General features: G+C 42.1%; 1 protein-coding gene and 1 pseudogene across 5 annotated transcripts in view; one reads left to right on the top strand and one right to left on the bottom strand.

The window, feature by feature from the left end:
- ADD1 (adducin 1) overlaps nt 1–20655 on the top strand; it is an 88959-nt gene that overhangs the window by 19073 nt on the left and 49231 nt on the right. The window contains exon 2 of one of the 5 annotated variants that reach the window (XM_047094209.1): nt 3992–4016. The exons of the other annotated variants lie outside the window; for them this stretch is intronic. The gene's annotated coding sequence lies outside the window, so the exon portion shown is untranslated. The remainder of the gene's footprint in view (nt 1–3991; nt 4017–20655) is intronic. 5 annotated transcript variants of the gene reach the window in all.
- LOC124522611 (peptidyl-prolyl cis-trans isomerase A-like) lies at nt 579–1123 on the bottom strand (annotated as a pseudogene).

Here is a 20655-nt window from a genome sequence, read left to right as displayed (position 1 = left end):
TTTGTTTTCCCTTGAGATCATTTTTTCTTTTTTAGAAGTTCCTTTTCTGCAGGTCTGTAGATGGTACTGTTGTTTTTGTTTATCTGAAGTGACTATTTTCACACACATTCTTAAGGGATAGTTTTGCTTGTTATACAAATCCAGATTGCCGATTATTTCCTTTTAGCATTTTGAAGATACTCTATTCCTCCACTTTTGTTGTTTCTGTTACAAGCTTGCCAGTGTCTAATTGTTATTCTTTTGTAGATGATCTTTTTTTTTTTTTTTTGCCTTTGCTATTCTATAGATTCATTACTGTATGTATAAGATATGTATTTTTCTTTATTTTGCTTGGTATTTGGGGATTTGTGTCTTTCAGTTAGGTAAAATTGTTACCCATTCTGTCCTTGGATATTATATTGATGCTTCACTATTCTTTTTGTTCTTGTTTAGTTTTTATTTCATAATCACAAACTTAAATCTAATCCAGCTAGACTTGGAGGTGGGTAAGGATAATAAGGGACCCATAGAACTGCAGCAGAAGCGCAGAGATTATAGGATATTTCAAGCAGATGGGGGTGAGGGGGTGCTCTTCTGAGCTACAAGAGGAATGGTGTGGTAGTTAAGATAAAAGGTAAAACACAAGTCAGATTTATTAGATTTGTCCAGTCAGCAGTGGTGTTCTTGCTGGTCTTGCCATTTCTGGACCCAGAGTACTCCATGGCTTCTACAACATTCATGCCGTCTTTCACTTTGCTGGAGGCCATATGCTTGCCATCCAACCACTCAGTCTTGGCAGTGCAGATGAAAACTGGGAGCCGTTCGTGTTGGGTCCAGCATTTGCCATGGACGAGATGCCAGGACCTGTGTGCTTCAGGATGAAATTCTCATCATCAAATTTCTCCCCCTAGATGGACTGGCCACCAGTGCCATTATGTTGTGCGAAGTCACCACCCTGGCACAAAAATCCCAGAATAATCCTGTGAAAGCAGGAACCTTTATAACCAAATTCTTTATCCCCAGTGCTCAAAGCACAAAAGTTCTCTATTGTCTTTAAAACTTTGTCTGCAAACATCTTGAAGGAAATGTGGCCCAAGGGCTCATCATCCACAGTGATGTCCAAGAACACAGTGGGATTGATCATGGCTGGGCCACACGGGCAGGCTCTGGGGTGGCAGCATCTTCAGACTCTTCACTATTATTATCTCTGCCTGTAATTCCAGCAAATGTGTAGTGGACTTTCTTATTCTGTCTCTTCTGACATAGTTTGTATCAACTTGTCTCCCCGTGTTGGTCTCTGGGGAATTTTTTCAATTCTGTCCTTTTTTTTTTTTTTTTATGTTCATTTATTTTTGAGAGAGAGTGCACGAGCGCAAGTGGGGGAGGGGCAGAGAGAGAGGGAGACACAGAATCTGAAGCAGGCTCCAGGTTCTGAGCTGTCAGCACAGAGCCTGAGATGGGGCTCGATACCCGTGTGAGATCATGACCTGAGCTGAAGTTGGAGGCTTAACTGACTGAGCCACCCAGGCGCCCCTCAAGTCTGTCTTTTAATTTACTAATTCCTCTTTATCTGTGTCAAAGCTGCTATTAATTCATTAGTTGATTTGTAAAGAATTTTTTTCTATATTCTGTTTCTGGAAATTCTGTTTGGTTTCTTTTTCAGCTGCTCATTTTTGATAGTCTCTGAGGCTTGTCCTATTTGTGGTTATTTTTTGAACATTTTGTACATAGTTGTTCTGTGTTCTGTGTTCTGTATTAGTATCTGAAGTCTTTGAGGGCCTAAACGTATGGTTTATTGTTTCTGATGATGGTCACTCATGGAGATTGTTTTTGGGTTTGTTGAAGTTTTGACTAAGACCTTATATTTGGTTGACTTTAGCCTGGGGAAAACCTGGGGATCAACGTTGAGGATGTTTTTCCTGTGAGGACTGCATTTACTTCTGTCATGAGCCAGGGTCACTGCCCTCCTGAGACCATTCCACTCTCTTCAGAGTTCATTAGCTCATTAGCTCCTTCTTTTGTTTGCCTTCAACAATGCTCATTTTTGGTATTTGACCTTTGGTAATGCTGCCCCTTGTGAGTGATTCCCATTTGGAGTTACTAGTTTCATTCTCAAGGTTTGGGGCCTTTTTTGTCTGTTTGTTTGTTTAGCCCTTGGAGGTTTCATATATTTCTTATGTGTGAATTGCATTTGATTTTATGGAAAACCTTATTGAGTGATAGGGCCTCTCAAATAATGGCCTTACTTGATCTCCAGGTGGTAGTTACTAGTAATGGAAATAGTGGTTGTGAATGTGGAATAGTGGTTTAAAACTTAGGAAAGCATATTCAGTATGAGGTGATTGTAAAATGCACACTTTTGAGGGTTAGTGTAGTGAGATGTGTTGGCGTTCCTGGTGTAGGAGGAGCTGGCGCTAGCTTGGCCAGCATGTGAGACTTTGGTAGTAAAGTCACGACTTTGCTCAGTTTTATCATCTGTAAAGTGACTGGATGACTTTTAAATTTCCTTCTGGTGCTAAAATTTACTCTTCTAAGGTTTTGTCTCACTGCCCTTTTTTCCCCTTATATTAATAAGCATTGTTTAAGGTCTGTGCTCCAAGTACTGTGTTGGGAATGTCAGAAGGTGAAGTGGTATAGTAGCTCCTGCCTTCAGTAAGCGTGCAGTCTCGCTTTTGTATTAAAGATTGACAGTACAGAGCAGTGACGCCCGCTGTCAGGGAACTCTCAGCAGTGCTGAGTTCACTCATTTAATCTTAAACCAGGGAGGTAGAGAATGCTGTCGTTCTCATTCTACAGATGAAAAAACTACAGCTTATATAGAGAGATGAAGAAACGTGCCCAGGGATGACCAGAGCTAGTACGTGGTGGACTGAGATCAGTATCCAGGTGGTCTGGTCCTGGGGTCTGCACTCTAATGTGAATTCAGTGGGGCTTATAAATCAGTTAGCATTGAGAGGCAAATGGAATTTTGTTGACGACCCAAGCCAGGCTCTTTCTGTACCAGTTTTATCAGATGGATTTTGGAAATACAAACAGCATAGAGTACATTGAAGTTCACTTAAATTTGTTTAGTGAAACAGATGGTTAGTTGGCTTATCTTTAGTGCCTCACCCAGCCTTGTTTTCAGAACCACACCCATCAGTTTCAGTAAGCCACACCAGAATGTTGGTTGAGGGATGGAGTTAAAGTGAGAAATCTCAATTAATTAGTGCTACTGTGTGTTGATACAGATAGAATACGGTAGTTTTTTAGTTAAAATATAAAAAGATAAAATAAGATGAGTTTATAATAGAATTAACTTTTAATTAAAATAATGTGTTTTAACATTTAGTTGGTTAAACCTAATGTTCTTGAAGTTCTGAAGTGAATTTTTTGGCATATTACTTTTGTATTCCCATTAGAAACTAGATAATTAAAATAGTTCCTATTTATCGTGTATCCACTGTGTCAGACATTGTGCTAGATACTTTACATTTATTGTTTCTGATTGCCCCAACAACCTTGGGACATGTGACTTGAGGGTATTTCCTTATAGATGAGGCCACTGAGGTGCAGGTCAGGTGGTGTAGATGGGAGGAAAGCGGTGGGGTGCTGTTATCCAGAGCTCGCCTGTGTGTCCCTGGCCCTGTCGGGAGGGAACCACACTCATGTGTCTCTGTGGAGAGGCGATTATCGGCGATGAGATAACTGGAAAACATCATTCATGAAAATAAAGTCCAGATGGATTAAGGACACATGTTTATAATTATAGAGACTGTGGGGAAAGCACGATAGCATGTTTATCAGAGATGATTCCTGAAAACTGTCTCGGAACATTTGTGGGACTTGCGTCTGTGAAGGAATGAGGAGTGTCTCTTAAAGAGAAGAGTTCAGAGGGAGAAGTTTGCAGACCTCAGTATACAAAATATTAAAATATTCATTGAAAAATAAAATTATAGAAAGTAGTAGTCTGGGGAATCAAATATGACAAAAAGTCAGTAGGTATACTATTTTTTTTTTTTTTAATTTGTAGGAGTAACTACATCAGGAGTTGAGAGGTAGGTGGACAAAGAAATTAATAGACCCTGTGGGAAATTGGAGACGTAAACAAACACAGGGAAGACATTCATCCTCAAGTAGAGGTCAGAGGAATGACAAAGCAGCCACTTCCGATCTACGATCTACCGGAGCGGGGAAATCTCAGTGATCCCTCTGTTTCCTTTTCAGAGTCTGTGAGTCAAAAAGGAAGTAAAACTTAAAAAAAAAAAATTTTTTTTTTACATTTTTATTTATTTTTGAGAGACGAGAGAGACAGAGCACAAGTGGGGGAGGGGCAGAGAGAGAAAGAGACACGGAACCTGAAGCAGGCTCCAGGCTCCCAGCTGTCAGCACAGAGCCCGACGCGGGGCTTGAACCCACAAACTGTGAGATCATGACCTGAGCTGAAGTCGGACGCTTAACCGACTGAGCCACCCAGGCGCCCCTGGACGTAAAACTTTATATTTAATCCTAACCCATTTGGGGGTTTCTTTTACTGTACACTTTCCATTGTCAGGTTTACCCTTCAAGCAGTTGTTTTAGAGACACAGTTTTCTGCTATTTCATTTGGCAACTGCATTTGAGCTCCCACCCCAAAAACTAGCAGTTTTTGAAGGGGTCACATTTTCTGGGATGTTTATTTAAAAAACTTTTTTTAAAAGAGGTTAGAGTGGGAGAGAGACAAAGCATAAGAGTCTCTTAAAAACGGAGAACAAACTGAGGGTTGATGGGGGGTGGGAGGGAGAGGAGGGTAGGTGATGGGTATTGAAGAAGGCATCTTTTGGGATGAGCACTGGGTGTTGTATGGGAACCAATTTGACAATAAATTTCATATATTAAAAAAATTAAAAATAAAAAAACTTTTTTTTTTTAAACATTTATTTACTTTTTGAGAGACAGAGACATAGTGTGAACGAGAGAGGGACAGAGAAAGAGGGAGTCACAGATTCCAAAGCAGGCTCCAGGCTCCGAGCTGTCAGCACAGAGCTCCGAGGTGAACTGCGAGATCATGACCTGAACCGAAGCCGGACATTTAACCAACTGAACCACCCAGGCGCCCCTCTGGGATGTTTATTTTATTTTGCCATGTTACAATTATTTTGAGCGTACTTTGCATTTAAAAAAAATTTTAATGTTTATTTGTTTGTGAGAGAGCGTGAGTAGGGGAGGAGCAGAGAAAGAGGGAGACAGCATCCAAAGCAGGCTCCAGGCTCTGAGCTGTTGGCACAAACAGCTGCTTGTGCCAACAGCTCAGAGCCTGATGTGGGGCTCAAACTCATGAACTGAGAGATCATGACCTGAGCTGAAGTCAGACACTTAACCGACTGAGCCATCCAGGTGCCCCAAGAGTGCCTTGCATTTTTACTGGCTTGTTAAAATAGGCTGTAGTTTTTCAGAAGGGTTCTGAACTGTTGTGTGGAAATAATTTTGAAGTATAGTATGCCATGCTTTTGGGACCTGAATAGAATTGCCTCCCCTAAGTAAACAGAACATTGCTATTCATTTGAAGCTTGGATCTGAACACTTTGGTGGGTTGTTTCTATTTTATATAACCACAAGAAGAACAGGCTGTGAAACCAAGGCTCAAGATTTTCCTAGACACAGTATAAAATACTTGGGAAAGAATGAATTATTTGCTCATTTCAAAGCTGGGTTGTTTAGGTTAATAGTGCTAGTATTATTCAGGTATTAAATGAAATGGGATGAATGAAAGGGATAAACTTTGTTTTCTCCTTTGAAAAGAGCAATTGGCTTCTGCTGGGCTTAAACAGGATCTCCTATGGGGATATACTATTAATGTTCACCCTGTATCTTGCATTTCTTCTACAGTTCCAATGGCCACTTAACATGTCTGGGTAAAATCAACAGTAAGTGGTTTCCAGAATGTGACTCTTTTCGACTGTCCTCCAAGTTGTTTTTTCCCTTGAATTAAAAAGGTTTTATTTCTAAAATTTTAATCAATAGCCACATGATTTTAAGGTTTCATTCATTCATTCATTCATTCATTCATTAAAGTAGGCTCCACACCCATCGTGGGGCTTGAACTCACAACCCTGAGATCAAGAGTCACGGATGTGCTCTACCAACTGAGCCAGCCAGATGCCCATGATTTTAAGGTTTTAAAAGCACCTATGCAGGGGTGCCTGGGTGGCTCAGTCGGTTAAGCGTCCGACTTCGGCTCAGGTCAGGATCTCGCGGTCTGTGAGTTCGAGCCCCGCGTCAGGCTCTGGGCTGATGGCTCAGAGCCTGGAGCCTGCTTCCGATTCTGTGTCTCCCTCTCTCTCTGCCCCTCCCCCGTTCATGCTCTGTCTCTCTCTGTCTCAAAAATAAATAAACGTTAAAAAAAATAATAAATAAAAGCACCTATGCATATACAGATGTTAAATAGTTCTTGTTTTTAGCCATTTTGTTTTCATTTTTAACGCAAAGGGGTATGCAAAGATTACAGGGTTTCCTTCAATCCCAACATATTTAGTACTTTTTAAAATAAGGGGTTTATATTTGAGAGCTGTTGACATTCATTTACGTACATAAATGATTCTAGAGAATTTTAACTACCAAAGGTTGATTTGTTCAGTATTTATTAGTATTAAGTATGTTTTATTATATTTGAGGGTTTTGAAAACCGGCAATTTTATTAATCAAAATATTCAGTTAACCAGATCTTTCTGTTTAATAGCCACATCTGTCTACTCAGTGGCTTTAGGGAGTTCCTCTGGTATGCATTCCTCTGAAAGTCCGGATCTGGCTTGGTGGGTGAGATATGAACAATGATGCCGTCTGTGACCGAGGGACGGTGTTTTTAGGCACCAGCTGTCATGATTACACTGGCAGGTGCACGGGACTGCATCAAACAGATATCGTGTTGGGCATGTCATGTTCACTCAACAATTGTGCGAGGTGGATATTATTATTGACCCCCTTCTAACCATAAAAAAACCGAGGTACAAATAGTGAGCTTGCCCAGGACACCTTCTTAGTAGTATCTGGGCTGGAGTTTGAACCCTGGCGACAGTCCTCCCTTCTTCCCATTAAGCATCGCTGTCCTCTCCACAGTTGTGGGACCTGAGGGTTGTCCACTCACAGTCTTTCTTACCATATACTGCCTCCCTTAGAATATTGATTCCAGGCAGATTCCAGGTGGAGAACAGAGCTGTGGGATCACACAGAGCTAGCCGAGCAAACAGCCTGTTCTTATTTCAGCCAACAGATACTGGGGGTTGTGGAGCGAAGGAGCGGATGACAGAGCCTCTGTCTAGCCATGTTGGCCTGTCACTGTTGTGTACTTGTCACAGCTGCAGTGATATTTTGTGCACGCCGTTTGAGTAACTTGAAGTGTTGCCCGTGTCTTACATACTGCTCTTAAGATCGTTTTTATGACTAAATACTTCTCCATCCTACTCCTCTGTAACTATTAAACTCTTCCCCCTGATACCGATTAATGTACTTTTTGGGGGAAACATTCTCATGCTAGTGTTGTTAGATGGTCCTTCCTAATGTGTTTAACTAGGTTGCAGAGTGGGTTTTTTCTTCCTCATCACATCTGTGTAGAATTTTCTATACTTACACGTGTCTGGCCAACCTGTGCCTCCTATCTTGCTTGGCTGGATCTTATGCAGTGTTGATGAGCCTCACTGTATTACCATGCACACTTAGTTGTGAGGTCTGGAATTCTTTCTTATTTTCCGGCCTCTGGGAGTTACACTTGCTTGAATCTTCAAATTCAAGCTGGAGACACATAGAGCTCCTGGCCTTGCTTTGTATACCGACTTTGGGAATTGACGTAATTCTTGGAAATGTAAAACCCAGGCACCTCAAAACACAAAACCCAATTTGATATACAGATTGTCCACTTGCTGTCCTTGTGAGTGGCAGGTGGAGATTTGGAGCCTGTTTAGTTAGCTGCTTGCGTCCCCAGAGTCTCTTGAGTCATATGTCAGTTGTGATTAAATGAAGCAAGGTGACGGCTTTTCTTACAGTCAAATGCTCTAGCATCCAAATGCTTATATTAGCATTACCAGTCCAGAATGTTAGATTGGACATGTCTGTCTGTCTGTCTCTCCCCCTATATTTATGTGTATAAAGTGTGAGTCTGTAATACAGGAGTAAACGGTACAGATGAACCTCTTGCCCTATTGGGTTTATATTCTAATAGCGAGATAGGAATACTAATTTCTGACAGTGATACTAATAACGAACATTTGAATACTTCCTATGTGTCAGATACTTGTTTCCAAGCATTTTACATGCATTGAGGTGGTACTGTTGTTAAGCCTTATTATTTCACACGTGGGAAATGAGGCCGAAGAAGTTAAGAAATTTTCCCAAGCATACAGAGTCGGTAAGTGGCTGAGCTGGAATTTGAACTCAAGCAGTCAGGCTCCAGAGTCTGTGCTCTGAAAGTGGTGATGAGTGCATTGAAGGCAAAGAAAACCCAGGGTGATTTGAGAGAGGTGGGAGTAGGGGCTACTCTAGGGTGGGCAGGGAAACTAATCTCAAAATTTATAGGTGAAATTTGACCCAAAACTTGCTGCTAAAATAAGGAGTAAGACACTCAGCGAAGCTGGAATAAGTTTGTTGTGGGCAGAGAGAAGGTAAGTGTAAAGCTGTCAGGCAGGAAGGGGTTGGGTGTGTTTGTGGACAGAAGAGAGGCTAACGTATCTGGGACATCACGGCAGAGAGATGGCTAGGGGCCAACCTTGGAGGGTCCCTGCCGGCTCTGGTCAGGATTTCAGACTTTATTCCAGGGGCTGTGGGAAGCCATTGGTGGGTATTAAGCAGGGGCAGGACATGGTTTGATTATATTTTTATGAAGAACAAGTTACAGGAGTTTGAGGGTAGAAGCAGGGAGACAAGACTAGGGGAAGATTAAGAGTCCTGTTTGGGACAAGTTAGGGTTGAGTGGACCTTTTCGTATCTTTGTTTGCTTATTTACCAGAATGTAAAGGAAATATTTTAGTGCTTAAAGAAAATGATGAGAAACAGACTTTGTTTTATCCCCGGGCAAATGCCGGTCCTCATTCCTGGCCTTGGCTCTGGCTATCCCTGTGCCTGGAGTGTCTGGATGCCCTCACCATTATGGTGAGGGTGATGTCACCTTCCCCAGAGTCCTCTTCCGCCCTCCTCCTTGATGTTGGACCTGCTCCCCACCTCCTTGTCCTCTTGGCCCCCTCCCGTAGCACTTCTCCCCTTCGAATGCACCATGCCACTTACTCATCGTGCCAACTGCCTGGCCCCTCTGCCAGGGTCTGTCACTTCTGTCTGCGGGCTAAGTGCAGAGCCTTTTCAAGTTGGGATTGTCCCCTCCACTGCAGTAATGTCTTGTCTATTGAAATGGCACCATTTTGCAAAGTAAAAACTGATGAAGGTATGCAGTTTGAGGCATAATTTTCCTTTGTCTGAATTTGGTTTTGACCTCTTTTTGGTTTATGGTTATTAAGGTTTTTTTAATTTCCCCTTTCAGATATCATCCAGAATTTTTAAAGACTTCAGAGGTTTTTGGATGTTAACATAGTGATAGTGATAATGAGAAATAAATTATGTGTGTACACGTGTGTCCCAGGTGAGTCCAGTGATCATAGCTGCTTGTTAATGTGCGTGCCCTGTCTGCCAAACACTGCTAAATGCTCTCCAGACAGCATTTCGGATTCTTACAATATCCCTCAAGGTTTCCATCACCACATCCAGTTTATAGATGAGGAAACTGAGTCCCAGAGAGAAGTTAAAGCAGCTTGTCCAGGATTACACAATTCGTAACTCTCACTTGGCCTTGATTGACTCTATACATACACTAGGCTGCTGCTCTCTGCCAGTGATTCCCTGTGTGCCGAGTCTTCTACTTTTCTGATCCTCAGGTTTCCTGCTTTTAAAATGAAGGGGTCAGGGGCACCTGGGTGGCTCAGTTGGTTGACTGAGGTCAGGTCATGATCTCACGGTTCGTGAGTTTGAGCCCCGCGTCGGGCTCTGTGCTGACAGCTCAGAGCCTGGAGCCTGCTTCAGATTCTGTGTCTCCCTTTGTCTCTCTGCCCCTCCCCCCATTCATGCTCGGTTTCCCTCTGTCTCTCAAAAATGAATAAACAAAAAAAATTTTTATAAAACAAAGGGGTCAGAGTTAAGGGGTCTACTGCGGAGACCTTTACAACATTGAGTCAGAAAGGCTGTAAGGTCCTCATGTCTGCTGTGCTGCCTACTAACTCCTCAGGTTAACACACTTAAGGATGACCTCCTGTGCCCCAGACAGCAGGGCGAGATGCTGTTAGACCACGAAAATTCATAAAGCCTGGTCTGTCTCTCCCCATTAGCAAGCTGGACCATGTCCCCTAATAGCTACAGACTTCAAGGCCAGTGCGATTAGTGGCCTGTTCTTTAGCGCTAAGCCTTGTCTGTCATTCTCTAACACTGAAGAGCATTCTATTTGCTTCCTTAGAGAAGGAAGTGACCTTTGGTAACTTGTAGGGCAGGAACTCCAGTGCTTTTGGCAAGATGGAAGTCATGGCTGCATACTAGAGCCATTGTGGGTTTAAATAAATACTCCCGTTTTAACCAGCCACTACTGATGTAAAAAATATTGGGTTATAAATGATTCTGATATGAACAGAATCATTTTGGAGGAGAGACTGGGAGGGGCTCGTTTAACCTTCTGCATTATCAACTCTTGCAGTCTCTACTTAGGATGAGACAGTCTCTTAGCACCTACATTTTATCACCTGTAAAATCAGGAAAGGGCCACCCTACTAAAACATCTAACAATATATATTGAACTATAAGCTGTAAACAAATGTTTGGTATCATCATGCTGCTGGAAATACAATGTACTGTGTATTCTGTTCATTTTATACCTTCAGTGATGCTTATTATTTATGTTCTTCATGGTGTTGTGTCTTAAAATTTTTCTTTTTTTAATAAATTATACTTTATTAAAAAAATTATTTTAAATGTTTATTTTTGAAAGAAAGAGATAGAGTGCAAGGTGGGGGAGGGCGGGCAGAGAGGGAGACACAGAATCCGAAGCAGGCTCCAGGCCCCGAGCTGTCAGCACAGAGCCTGACGTGGGGCTCGAACCCACGAACCATGAGATCATGACCTGAGCCGAAGTCAGACGCTTAACTGACTGAGCCATCCAGATGCCCCTATAAATTACACTTAAAAAAAAAAAAAATCTATCTATCTATCTATCTATCTGAACAGTAAAGACTCTCCTGGCCATCTCTGTCCTCCATCTATCCAGATCCTTCTCACTTCTCACAAGAAAACCACCATTTTAAGTTTCTTGTATATTCTTCTTTCATTTCTTTATGCAAATACAAGCAAGTACAGGTATTTTTCTTACCCCTCCTCTCCCTCATGAAAAGCCACCACACATATATCATTCTTTGTATTTTGCTTTTTGCACCTGACAGTATATCCTTATTTTTGTGAGAACTAGACCATCGAAAAACTTGTGTGCTCATAAGTATAGCATAAAAGGGTTTTCGTTCTCCGTCGGCAGGCATAGTTACTTTTCAGAGAATATACTTTTGGCAGAATTTTACTTAGGCTTATGCTTGTGATTTTAAGTACTTCCTGACCAGCTCCAAAGAGAAAAACCTGGCCCTGTTTTCAGAAGTCCCAGAGTTAATAAAGGAGCCTGCAGCTCGACCTTCGCGTGTGTGGAATATGCATTTCTTAGTGCACTTGGCAATGTGCCCTCCGTCTTTTAGCCCTGGTTGACTATCTTCAAAGCTTCTGTTTAGCATTTGTCTTCCACAGGAACCAGTTACTTCACAAATGGGAACATTTAGTGACTGACCATTACATTCTGAAAACTGTTTGTTTTTGTGGTCAGTATTTTTAATCTTCTGTATGACCCTGCCAGACTTCCTCACCTTCTCCCTCCCCCCAGAAAAAGAAACAGAAATCCAGCTCAGACCCTTACTTTGTAAGCCACTCTCATAGAATGAAATCCAGGAAGAGTCTTGTTTCAGTAAAACAGTAAATTTTGGAAGAGTCCATTGCTTCAGTAAAAATATAGTGAAAACTAAAAATAGTAATTGAAGGACAGTAATGGGATCGTGAAGGAGCAAAAATAGAGAAAGTCGTTGGCACTATCGGAGGATGAAGTTGAGTTATGCCCTTGATTATATATGGTGGTTCAGGGCATGTGGCTTAGAATGTGTGGATCAGTAGAGTAATGGCAATGGAGACTGTCCCGTGGAGTGGGGGTTATTTGTTGAATTGTGAGGTACCATATGTAAAGTTTTTTCTCCCAGATTCCTCTCTTGAAATCTGAATTGCAGTTTCCTTTGTGGAACTTTTTTTCTTTTCTTTCTTTCTTTTTTTTTAATTAAAAAATTTTAAACATTTGTTTATTTTTTAGAGACAGAGTGTGAGCAGGGGAGGAACAGGGAGGGAGACACAGAATCCGAAGCAGGCTCCAGACTCTGAGCTGTCAGCACAGAGCCCGATGCGGGGCTCGAACCCACGAACTGTGAGATCATGACCTGAGCCAAAGTTGGAAGCTCAACCCACTGAGCCACTCAGGCATGCCATGTGGAATTTTTTCTTGAAAAACATTTGTTTGGGGCGCCTAGCTGGCTCAGTGGGTGGAACTTACAACTCTTGATCTTGGGGTTCTGAGTTTGAGCCCCATGTTGGGGATAGAGATTACTCAAAAAATAGAATCTTAAAAAAAAAAAGAAAAGCCCTTGTTTGAGAGTAAACTGATCAATATGAGCTCATGTGCCATCTGAAAGTGCTGGATGTCACTTTATAATTTTTCTGGACGAAAGGAAATTTTGTGAAATCAGCAATGGAGGATGACTTTGTATTTCTTCACCGTCCATGCACTTAACCGATCTTCAGGTCTGTTCTGTGCTAAATGGTGGGGAGAGAGTGCCCTGCTTTCCTGCTCTTGGCCAGTGTTCCACTTTCGACTTCTTGTACAGCAGTTGAGGGATGAGCTTGGCGTTTGGAGCGAGTGGTCTTGGGTCCGTGGCCTGACTTGGCCCTTTATTCATCTTGAGGCCTCAGGAACTTGAAACTCAGAGTCCGTTTTTCACCTGCAAATGGGTTGTTAAGTGGACAGAGCTGGGTGGGAGCTTGGTGCTCTGCAGGGGCCTTTGGCACGCTGCCATAAAGTTCCTGCGCTGGGCTCTCTCCTACGTCCCTTGCATTTCCTAGTTGTATTCTCCTCAGCTGGATTGAGAGCAATTAGGTGTGGAGTTTGAGAGTCCTAGAAATAATTATTTCTCTAAAGCATTTTCTCATTTTTTCCCCCAAGGTGCTCTAGGCTGCATTGTCTCATTTGATTCATTACGTTAGGGAGATATTTCTACTTTATGGATGAAGACTTGGTCCTTGTTGAAGTTCTGCAGTGGAAGTTCTGCAGTGGGACTGACCACTGGGGTCTGACCCAGGGGCTTGTCCACCGCCTCGCACTAACCCCTGGACTGGAGGGTCCTGTCGCCAGCACATGTGGACAGGCTCCAAACTGTAGTCTTATTTCCAAATTCTTGCTTTTCCATTTATGGCTATGCACCCTTAAACAAGCAACTCAACTCTGTGATAGTACACCATAGGGTTGATTAAAAAACTGTAGTTAGGGGCGCCCGGGCGGCTCAGTCGGTTAAGCGTCTGACTCTTGATTTTGGCAGGTCATGATCTCACAGTGGTGGGATTGAGCCCCTCGTCGAGCTCCGTGCTGAGCATGGGGCCTGCTTAAGATTCTCTGCCCCTCTTCCCTGCTAGCTCTCTCCCCCCCCCCCACAAATGAGTAAACATTAAAAAAGAGAGAAATCTTTAAAAAAAAAAAACAGTTAAAAGAACAACAGCAGATACATGACTGAATGCAAAAACTAAACTGTGGAAGATTTAGGCTGGGGACTTGTTAATTAACCATTCATCCTAAGGGAGAGAGGACATAAGAGGACCCACCCAGGTTATCATGTCCTGATTAAAAGGAGCATAAGTGTGGGCCACAAGGCTGGGAAGCATTGTTTTGATTCAGTTTGACTTTTTATTTTTTCTTTCTTTTCTAATTGGATCTGTGCTGGGACAACATACGGGTGGGGAGGTTAGTGTATGGTGTTGTTAGGAGCAGGCGCTTTGGAGCCAGGCAGCTGGAGTTCACATGCTACCCCTCGTGTTGGCTGCTTCACTGCTTTGTGCCTCAGTTATTTTATCTGTGGGAAAACATGAGTTAATGCGTATACAACTGAGTTTTAAATCAGCACTTAACCAAATAGTAAGCAGCGATTATTTTAAAGGGGACTTTGGAGCAGTTTCATCGGCAAGGGAACATCCGGAGACACAGGAATAGAAATGATCCGATCAGAGTAATTAAAGGCTTGTACTTAGCTTTGAGGCCCCAAGCAGGGCAGGACACTCAGCCTGAACCTGTGAAGAAGAATCTTACACAGAAGGTGGGTGTTTGCCCTCGAGGGGAGGTGGAGAAAGAGGCTGGTACTGGGAGCAGTGAGGGCTTCTAACTGATTCTGGTTGTGTTCTGTTTGATTTGGGAGAGGGCTCCAATGTTGGACTCCCTCCTGCCAGTCGGTATTAGGGACTCCTCTTTTGACTGGCATAGCACCCCTTCCAGCCTTGTAGGTTTCTAAGAACTTATCATGAATTTTTGGCCATGGTTTTTGTGTCTCTTCTGCTTTCCCAGCCCAGGCGCTGGACAGGGTGTGGACTATCCATGCAGCACTGTCCCAGCCCTTTGTCTGAGCTTAGCCATCAGTGTCCGCTCCTCCTGTTTAAAAGCTTGTCACTCTTTGGGGGTGCCTGGGTGGCTCAGTTGGTTAAGCAACCGGCTCCCGGTTTCAGCTCAGGTCACAACCTCTTGGTTCATGAGTTTGAGCCTTGAGTTAGGCTCTGTGCTGACAATGCAGAGCCTGCTTGGGATTCTCTCTCTCTTTTCCTCTCTCTCTGCCCCTCCCCCTGCTCGATCTCGATCTCTCTCTCTCTCTCTCTCTTTTTCAAAATAAATAAATAAACTTAAAAAAAAATGCTGTCACTTTTTCCAGCAAAGACTACGCATTTTTTTTAAAGCTTTTTTCCCCTGTGGATTTATTGAAATATAATTGACAACATTGTAATACATTTATTTTTTAAAGTTTTTTTTTTTGAGAGAGTGAGAGAGCGCACACAAGTTGGGGAGGGCAGAGAGACAGAGGGAGAGGGAGAATCCCAAAAGCAGGCTCCGCGCTGTCAGCGCCCCCCGACGTGGGGGATCAAACTCATGAACCTCGAGATCATGACCTGAGCTGAAGTCAAGAGTTGGATGCTTTAACTGACTGAGCCACCCAGGTGCCCCTCAAAACTGTGATATATTTAAAGTGTACAGCGTGATGACTTGATATGTGTAAACGCTGTGAAATGATTCTCACAATCAGATTCACATCTCCGTCACTTCTCACAGCTACGTGTTTTCTTGTTTTGTTGGGGGGCGATTCTGCCACCTGTTCCATTGAGTGTGTCCTGATGATGCAGTTTCATTCTGGGCACAAACCTCACAGAGCCCTTCCCGAGAAGTTAGGGTGTCTCTTGTAGCAGATACTCTACTGCAAGAACAAACAGGGTCTCTCTTGAGTCCCTGCTGTATGCGAAACACTCTCCCAGGGCTTGTTTACAAAAGTGAACTAGAGATTGAGTGTCTCTGTTCTTTATGGGCCCACAGACTGGTGATGGAGCAAGCACTCATACAGATAATTTGGTCCTGTTTGAAAGTGGCCGAACAGAGGTGAGTGTAAAGTTCCTTGGAGCCATGGAGGCCAAGTGCCAAGCTCAGAGGCTTGGGAACACTTCACAGAGCAGGATATATTTGAGTTGGATCCTGACAGTGAGTGGGGCTGGAAGGTTTGGAAGAGAGAACAGTTCAGGTAGGTCATTAAAGGCTCCTTCAGCACCGTCCTGTGGGGTGCCAGGCATGACGCGTGAGAGCGGGGGTGGTTGACCGCTCGCTCACTGTGCTGTCTCTGCTGCTGTCTTTAAAGCTCAGTAGATACCCGTTCACCAGGTGACTGCTACCTGCCCCGAGCCTCCTGGAAGCAACTCCTTAGCTCTAAATGCATCTCTTCTGTGAAGCTTTCCAGACAGCCCTCTGTATCGGTTTCTTGGGGCTGCCGTCACAAAGTACCATTGCCTGGGTGACTCAAACAACAGAAATTCATTGTGTCTCAGTTCTGGAGGCCAAAAATGCAAGATCAAGGTGTCGGTAGGGTTGGTTCCTTCTGAGGCCATGAAGATGAATCTGTTCCAGGCTTTTCCACTAGCTGCTTGTGACTTTCTGGCAGTCTTTGCTGTTCCTTGGCTTGTAGATACGTCACCTCAGCTGACCCCTACCTTCCTCACACGGCGTTCTTCCTATATTCGAGTCTGTATCTAAATGTCCTCTTTTTATAAGGACACCAGTCATATTGAATTAGGGATCCATACTATTTCACTGTGACCTCGTCTTACCTAATTACATCTACAGTGACCCTGATTTCCAAAAAAAATGAAAAAACAATGAATTTTGCAGGGATACAGTTCCACCCCTAACACCTTCGCTGCTCTTTTTACCTCCCACCGTTGGGCACTTCTCCCTCGCTGATACGTAAGTAGGTTTCTGTCATGGCGCCAAAAGAGTGTTTGATTACATTTATTTGTCTCTCATCTACTCATTTTCTAACTTTTTATCTCTGGTGCCTCACACATAATGGGGAAAGTAGCTGTAGTGGAGATCTGTTAAGCACTAGGAGATAACAGAAATAAAGGGAGATACTGCAGAGGTCACTTCTTTTCTTGTTCTCCTGTTGACAGTTCCAAAGGCTGTCTGGAGTTAGGTGTCAGATGGCCAAGGACACCTGCAGAAAGTACCACTTTTATCACCACATGAGCATTTTTGATACCTCCTGGTTTACTTTCCATGGAGAAGTTCATTATCACCTGGCAGTCATGGTTCCTGAGAAATGTTTTAAGAATAATTAGGAACTGACATGACCTTCTAGCACACGCTTTATCCCGAGAATTTTGTTAATGGCCACCTTCTTGTTTCAGCCTTTGGTTTGAGTGTTCTGCCTTTAGGGATTCAGAGATAAATTCAGTGAATGGTCAGACTAGGTAGCCATTAGCGAAATGTCTGTGCCGGAAGGGAGATGCCAAGAAGTAACTGAATCTGCCCACAAGCTTTAGAACAATCTCATAGCTATTTTAGAGAAGCAAAAATCTGTCTGGTTTCTGATCTAAGGTGTAGTTATATATCAAGATGGATCATTCTGGGCTAGAATACCTTTGGTAAGAAAGAATATTCCAGGGCATACTTAGTCATTTCCATATCAGTAAATAATGTATGAGGCAGAGTGGTGTCTTATGGGACATTAGACAAGGGGTGTTAATCTTAAAATGTCTTTTCATCCCAGTATCAGTGATATCCGTGTGAAAGAACTTGCTGAAATGTGTTCATCTGAAGGCAGGCAGGGACCAGCTTATGTAAGGGGTTTTGAGACGTGCTTTATTCTAAGAGGAAGGAAAATTATGGAGCCTTTCGGACCATACAGAATATATAGTGAATCCTGCTTTATCCTTCATCCAGCTTCGACAGTTACCGGCTCATGGCCAGTCTTAACCTGTTTTGTGTAAGCCTTACTCTTCCTCCCTCCCACCCCCAGAGAAGCTTTAGGCGAATTCCAGATACCATGTTATTTCATCCATAAGTATTTCTGTGTGTGTGTCTTATATAGCTAATATAACCATAATAAGATCATACCTAAAAATTTTAACAATAATTTCTTCATGCCATCCAAGACTGGTTGATGTTCAGACGTCTTATTGTTTCATATGTCATTTTTAGATTTAGATCAGGATTCAGCTAAAGAATTGTTAGCCATCAGGTTTTAAGCAGGAGAGTGAGTGCTATGATCAGACATTTTTAAACTCCTTGGTTTCGCTGGGGGAATGGATTGGTGTGGGGATTATTGGGAGACAGGAAGTAGAGAAACTAATTAGGAGGTAGTTGCGTGTCCAGGAGTGACATGGGCAGGGGGTGGGTGCGAGATGTCACGTGGGCAAGCCAAGCTTGGTAGTCAAGGCTCATCCAGACCTTTGGGTTCTGTTGAGTGCATTTGTGTATTTGAATGGATTGTTCCCAGAGATTTCGTTTATTTTAAGTATCAACATACTAAGATTAGTGAAATCTTAACGTTTTTACATGGGTGAAATTAGAGCAACTTTATAGAATATTGAGTTGGAGAAATGCTGATCCATTCTTGTCTTTTATCAATTTATTCAGCTTTAGTACAGCTCATGTGCTACTGTGTCATCTTGTCTGTGTAGTCATAATTACAGTATTGATAATATTATGGAATAGAATAGAAAAATTATTTATAGTTTTTCACTTATATGGTATAATCTCTTATGTATGCTATGCCAAAGAATGTATAGTTTTGTAATACCGTATTGAGCAGACTTTAATATTTATGTTATGACCATTCATGTACTGTTAGACATTAACAACTAGTGAGCTTGTTACCACCTTTTAAATTATTTTAAAATACTCTAATGTTGCCAGAAATTTTTTTGCATCTGTATTTCCCCATTTCTTTTTTAAAAATTTGGATTAATAACTTAGTTTTGGAGATCTTCCTAGAAAAATTTGCTGTCTTAACATGCTCCTAAAAACTAAGCTCATGAAACTTGAGTACACAATTGACAAAAAGTAAATATAGCTTTGTGCTTTAAAAATGGAATTATGTTTATTCTTGATTAGTAGGCTCAGAATATGTATACTTCGGTTTTGATTTAAATTTATAGACTTCCTTATTGAAGGAAAGGAACACATGCATATCTAGTCTGCACTCTGCGTCTTATCCCATTCACATGGCAATTTGTAATAAAAAGAGTGCAATCTCTGCCTTATCTTTAACAAGTGTTTCAGAGATTCTGTGAGTCAGCTCTGGGAACCAAGAACCAGCGATGGTTGCCTCTAAAATGTTGCCTGTGTCCTTATTAATTGGTGAAAATGTCTTCCAATTGGGACTCAGTAATAGAGAAGTAACAATATTGCATATTCTTCTTCTTCCTCTCTTTTATACTTGATATAGAACCTTTGTTTCATTGGCTCAGAATGTTCAGCTTCGTTTACATCTAATGAAGAAACATTAGACAACCATTATTTTATTCTTTGCATCATTATTTTAGAACAAACTAGGTTAAAGTAAACAGATTAAACTAAAATTTATGAGATATGTTTAGAGAAGAGTAAGTTTTAAAGATTACATTCAGGTCCTGGGTTTATTTATTCTGTGTGGACTTTTAGTCCCTGATTGTTTTTATACCTTGTCTTTGAGTCCTTGAAATGTGTCACTTTAAGCATATATTATTTCTGTCCTATCTTTAGGTTTCAGAAGAACAATATTTAAATTGATCTCTATTAAAAAAAGAAAGGTTTTCTCCAACTGATTCTTTGGCTGTTGATACCGTAAGATATTTTTTTATATAAACTTTTCTTTAAAGCCTTGCTATTCAGGGGCACCTGGGTGGCTCAGTCGGTTAAGCGTCTGACTTCGGCTCAGGTCGTGATCTCATAATTCGTGGGTTTGAGCCCCGTGCTGGGCTCTGTGCTGACAGCTCAGAGCCTGGAGCCTGCTTCCGATTCTGTGTCTCCCTCTCTCTCTCTGCCCCTACCCCGCTCACGCTCTGTCTCTCAAAAATAAATAAATGTTTAAAAGAAAAAAAAAACCTTGCTATTCACATTGCAGTCCAAAGTCAGTGGCATTGGTCTGACTTACGAGACATGTAGCAATGTAGCATCTCAGGCCATTGATTTCATTCCTTCTCATCCCTTTGGGGACCTTCTCCCCCCCACTGCTGCCTCTGTCCCCTCCCACTGTCATCCTCATTATTTACAGTATGGCTTACAGGTTAAGAACAAAAGCTCTGCAGCAGATGACCTGCACTTTGAATCCCAGCCCTGCGCCTTCTCTGTTGAGTAGCTGAGTTCCCTCATCTGTGAAGTGAGGAAAACAGTGATGTATCAACAAATAGGGAAGGGCGCCTGCCTGGCTAGGTCGGTGGAGTTTGTGACTCTTGATCTTGGGGCTGTAAGTTCAAGCCCCATGTTGGGCATAGAGATGACTTAAAAATAGAATCTTTAAAATAAAAAAAAACAAACACAACCACAAAACCAAATAGGGAAGTTGAGAGGATCACGTACAAGTGAAAACCAGTGTCTGGAATACACCCTCTCTTTCCCCTGAGCACCATTATTTCAGTAACAAGCTGTCCTGGGACTTTGCAGCTTAAAATAATTATCTTATTATCCATAGCTCATGATTTTGTGGATCAAGAATTTAGGCCCTTTCAGCTGCTCAGTTCTTGTGCTCTTTGGGGTATCCACTGAGGTCACTTGATAATTCTCAAGTTTTTTTATTGTTATTTTATTACATTGTAAGAGTTCTTTATATATTCTGGATGCAAATCTCTTCCCAGATACATGATTTTCAAATATTTTCTCCCATTCTGTGGGCTCTCTTTTTACTTTCTTATGTGTCCTTTGAAGCACAAACATTTTTAAGTTTGTGGAAGTCCAATCCATCTCTTTTTTTCTTTTTGTTGCTTGTCCTTTCGGTGCCATAAAACTTTGCCTAACCTGATGTCTCATGGATTTACTCTTGTGTTTTCTTCTAGGAATTTTATAGATTT

This window comes from Lynx rufus, unplaced genomic scaffold (genome assembly GCF_022079265.1).
Source record: "Lynx rufus isolate CCGP_SWC_20201006 ecotype Redwood Valley unplaced genomic scaffold, mLynRuf1.p SCAF_38, whole genome shotgun sequence".
Lineage (NCBI taxonomy): Eukaryota > Metazoa > Chordata > Mammalia > Carnivora > Felidae > Lynx > Lynx rufus.
This window is presented reverse-complemented; position numbering and strand designations above follow the sequence as displayed.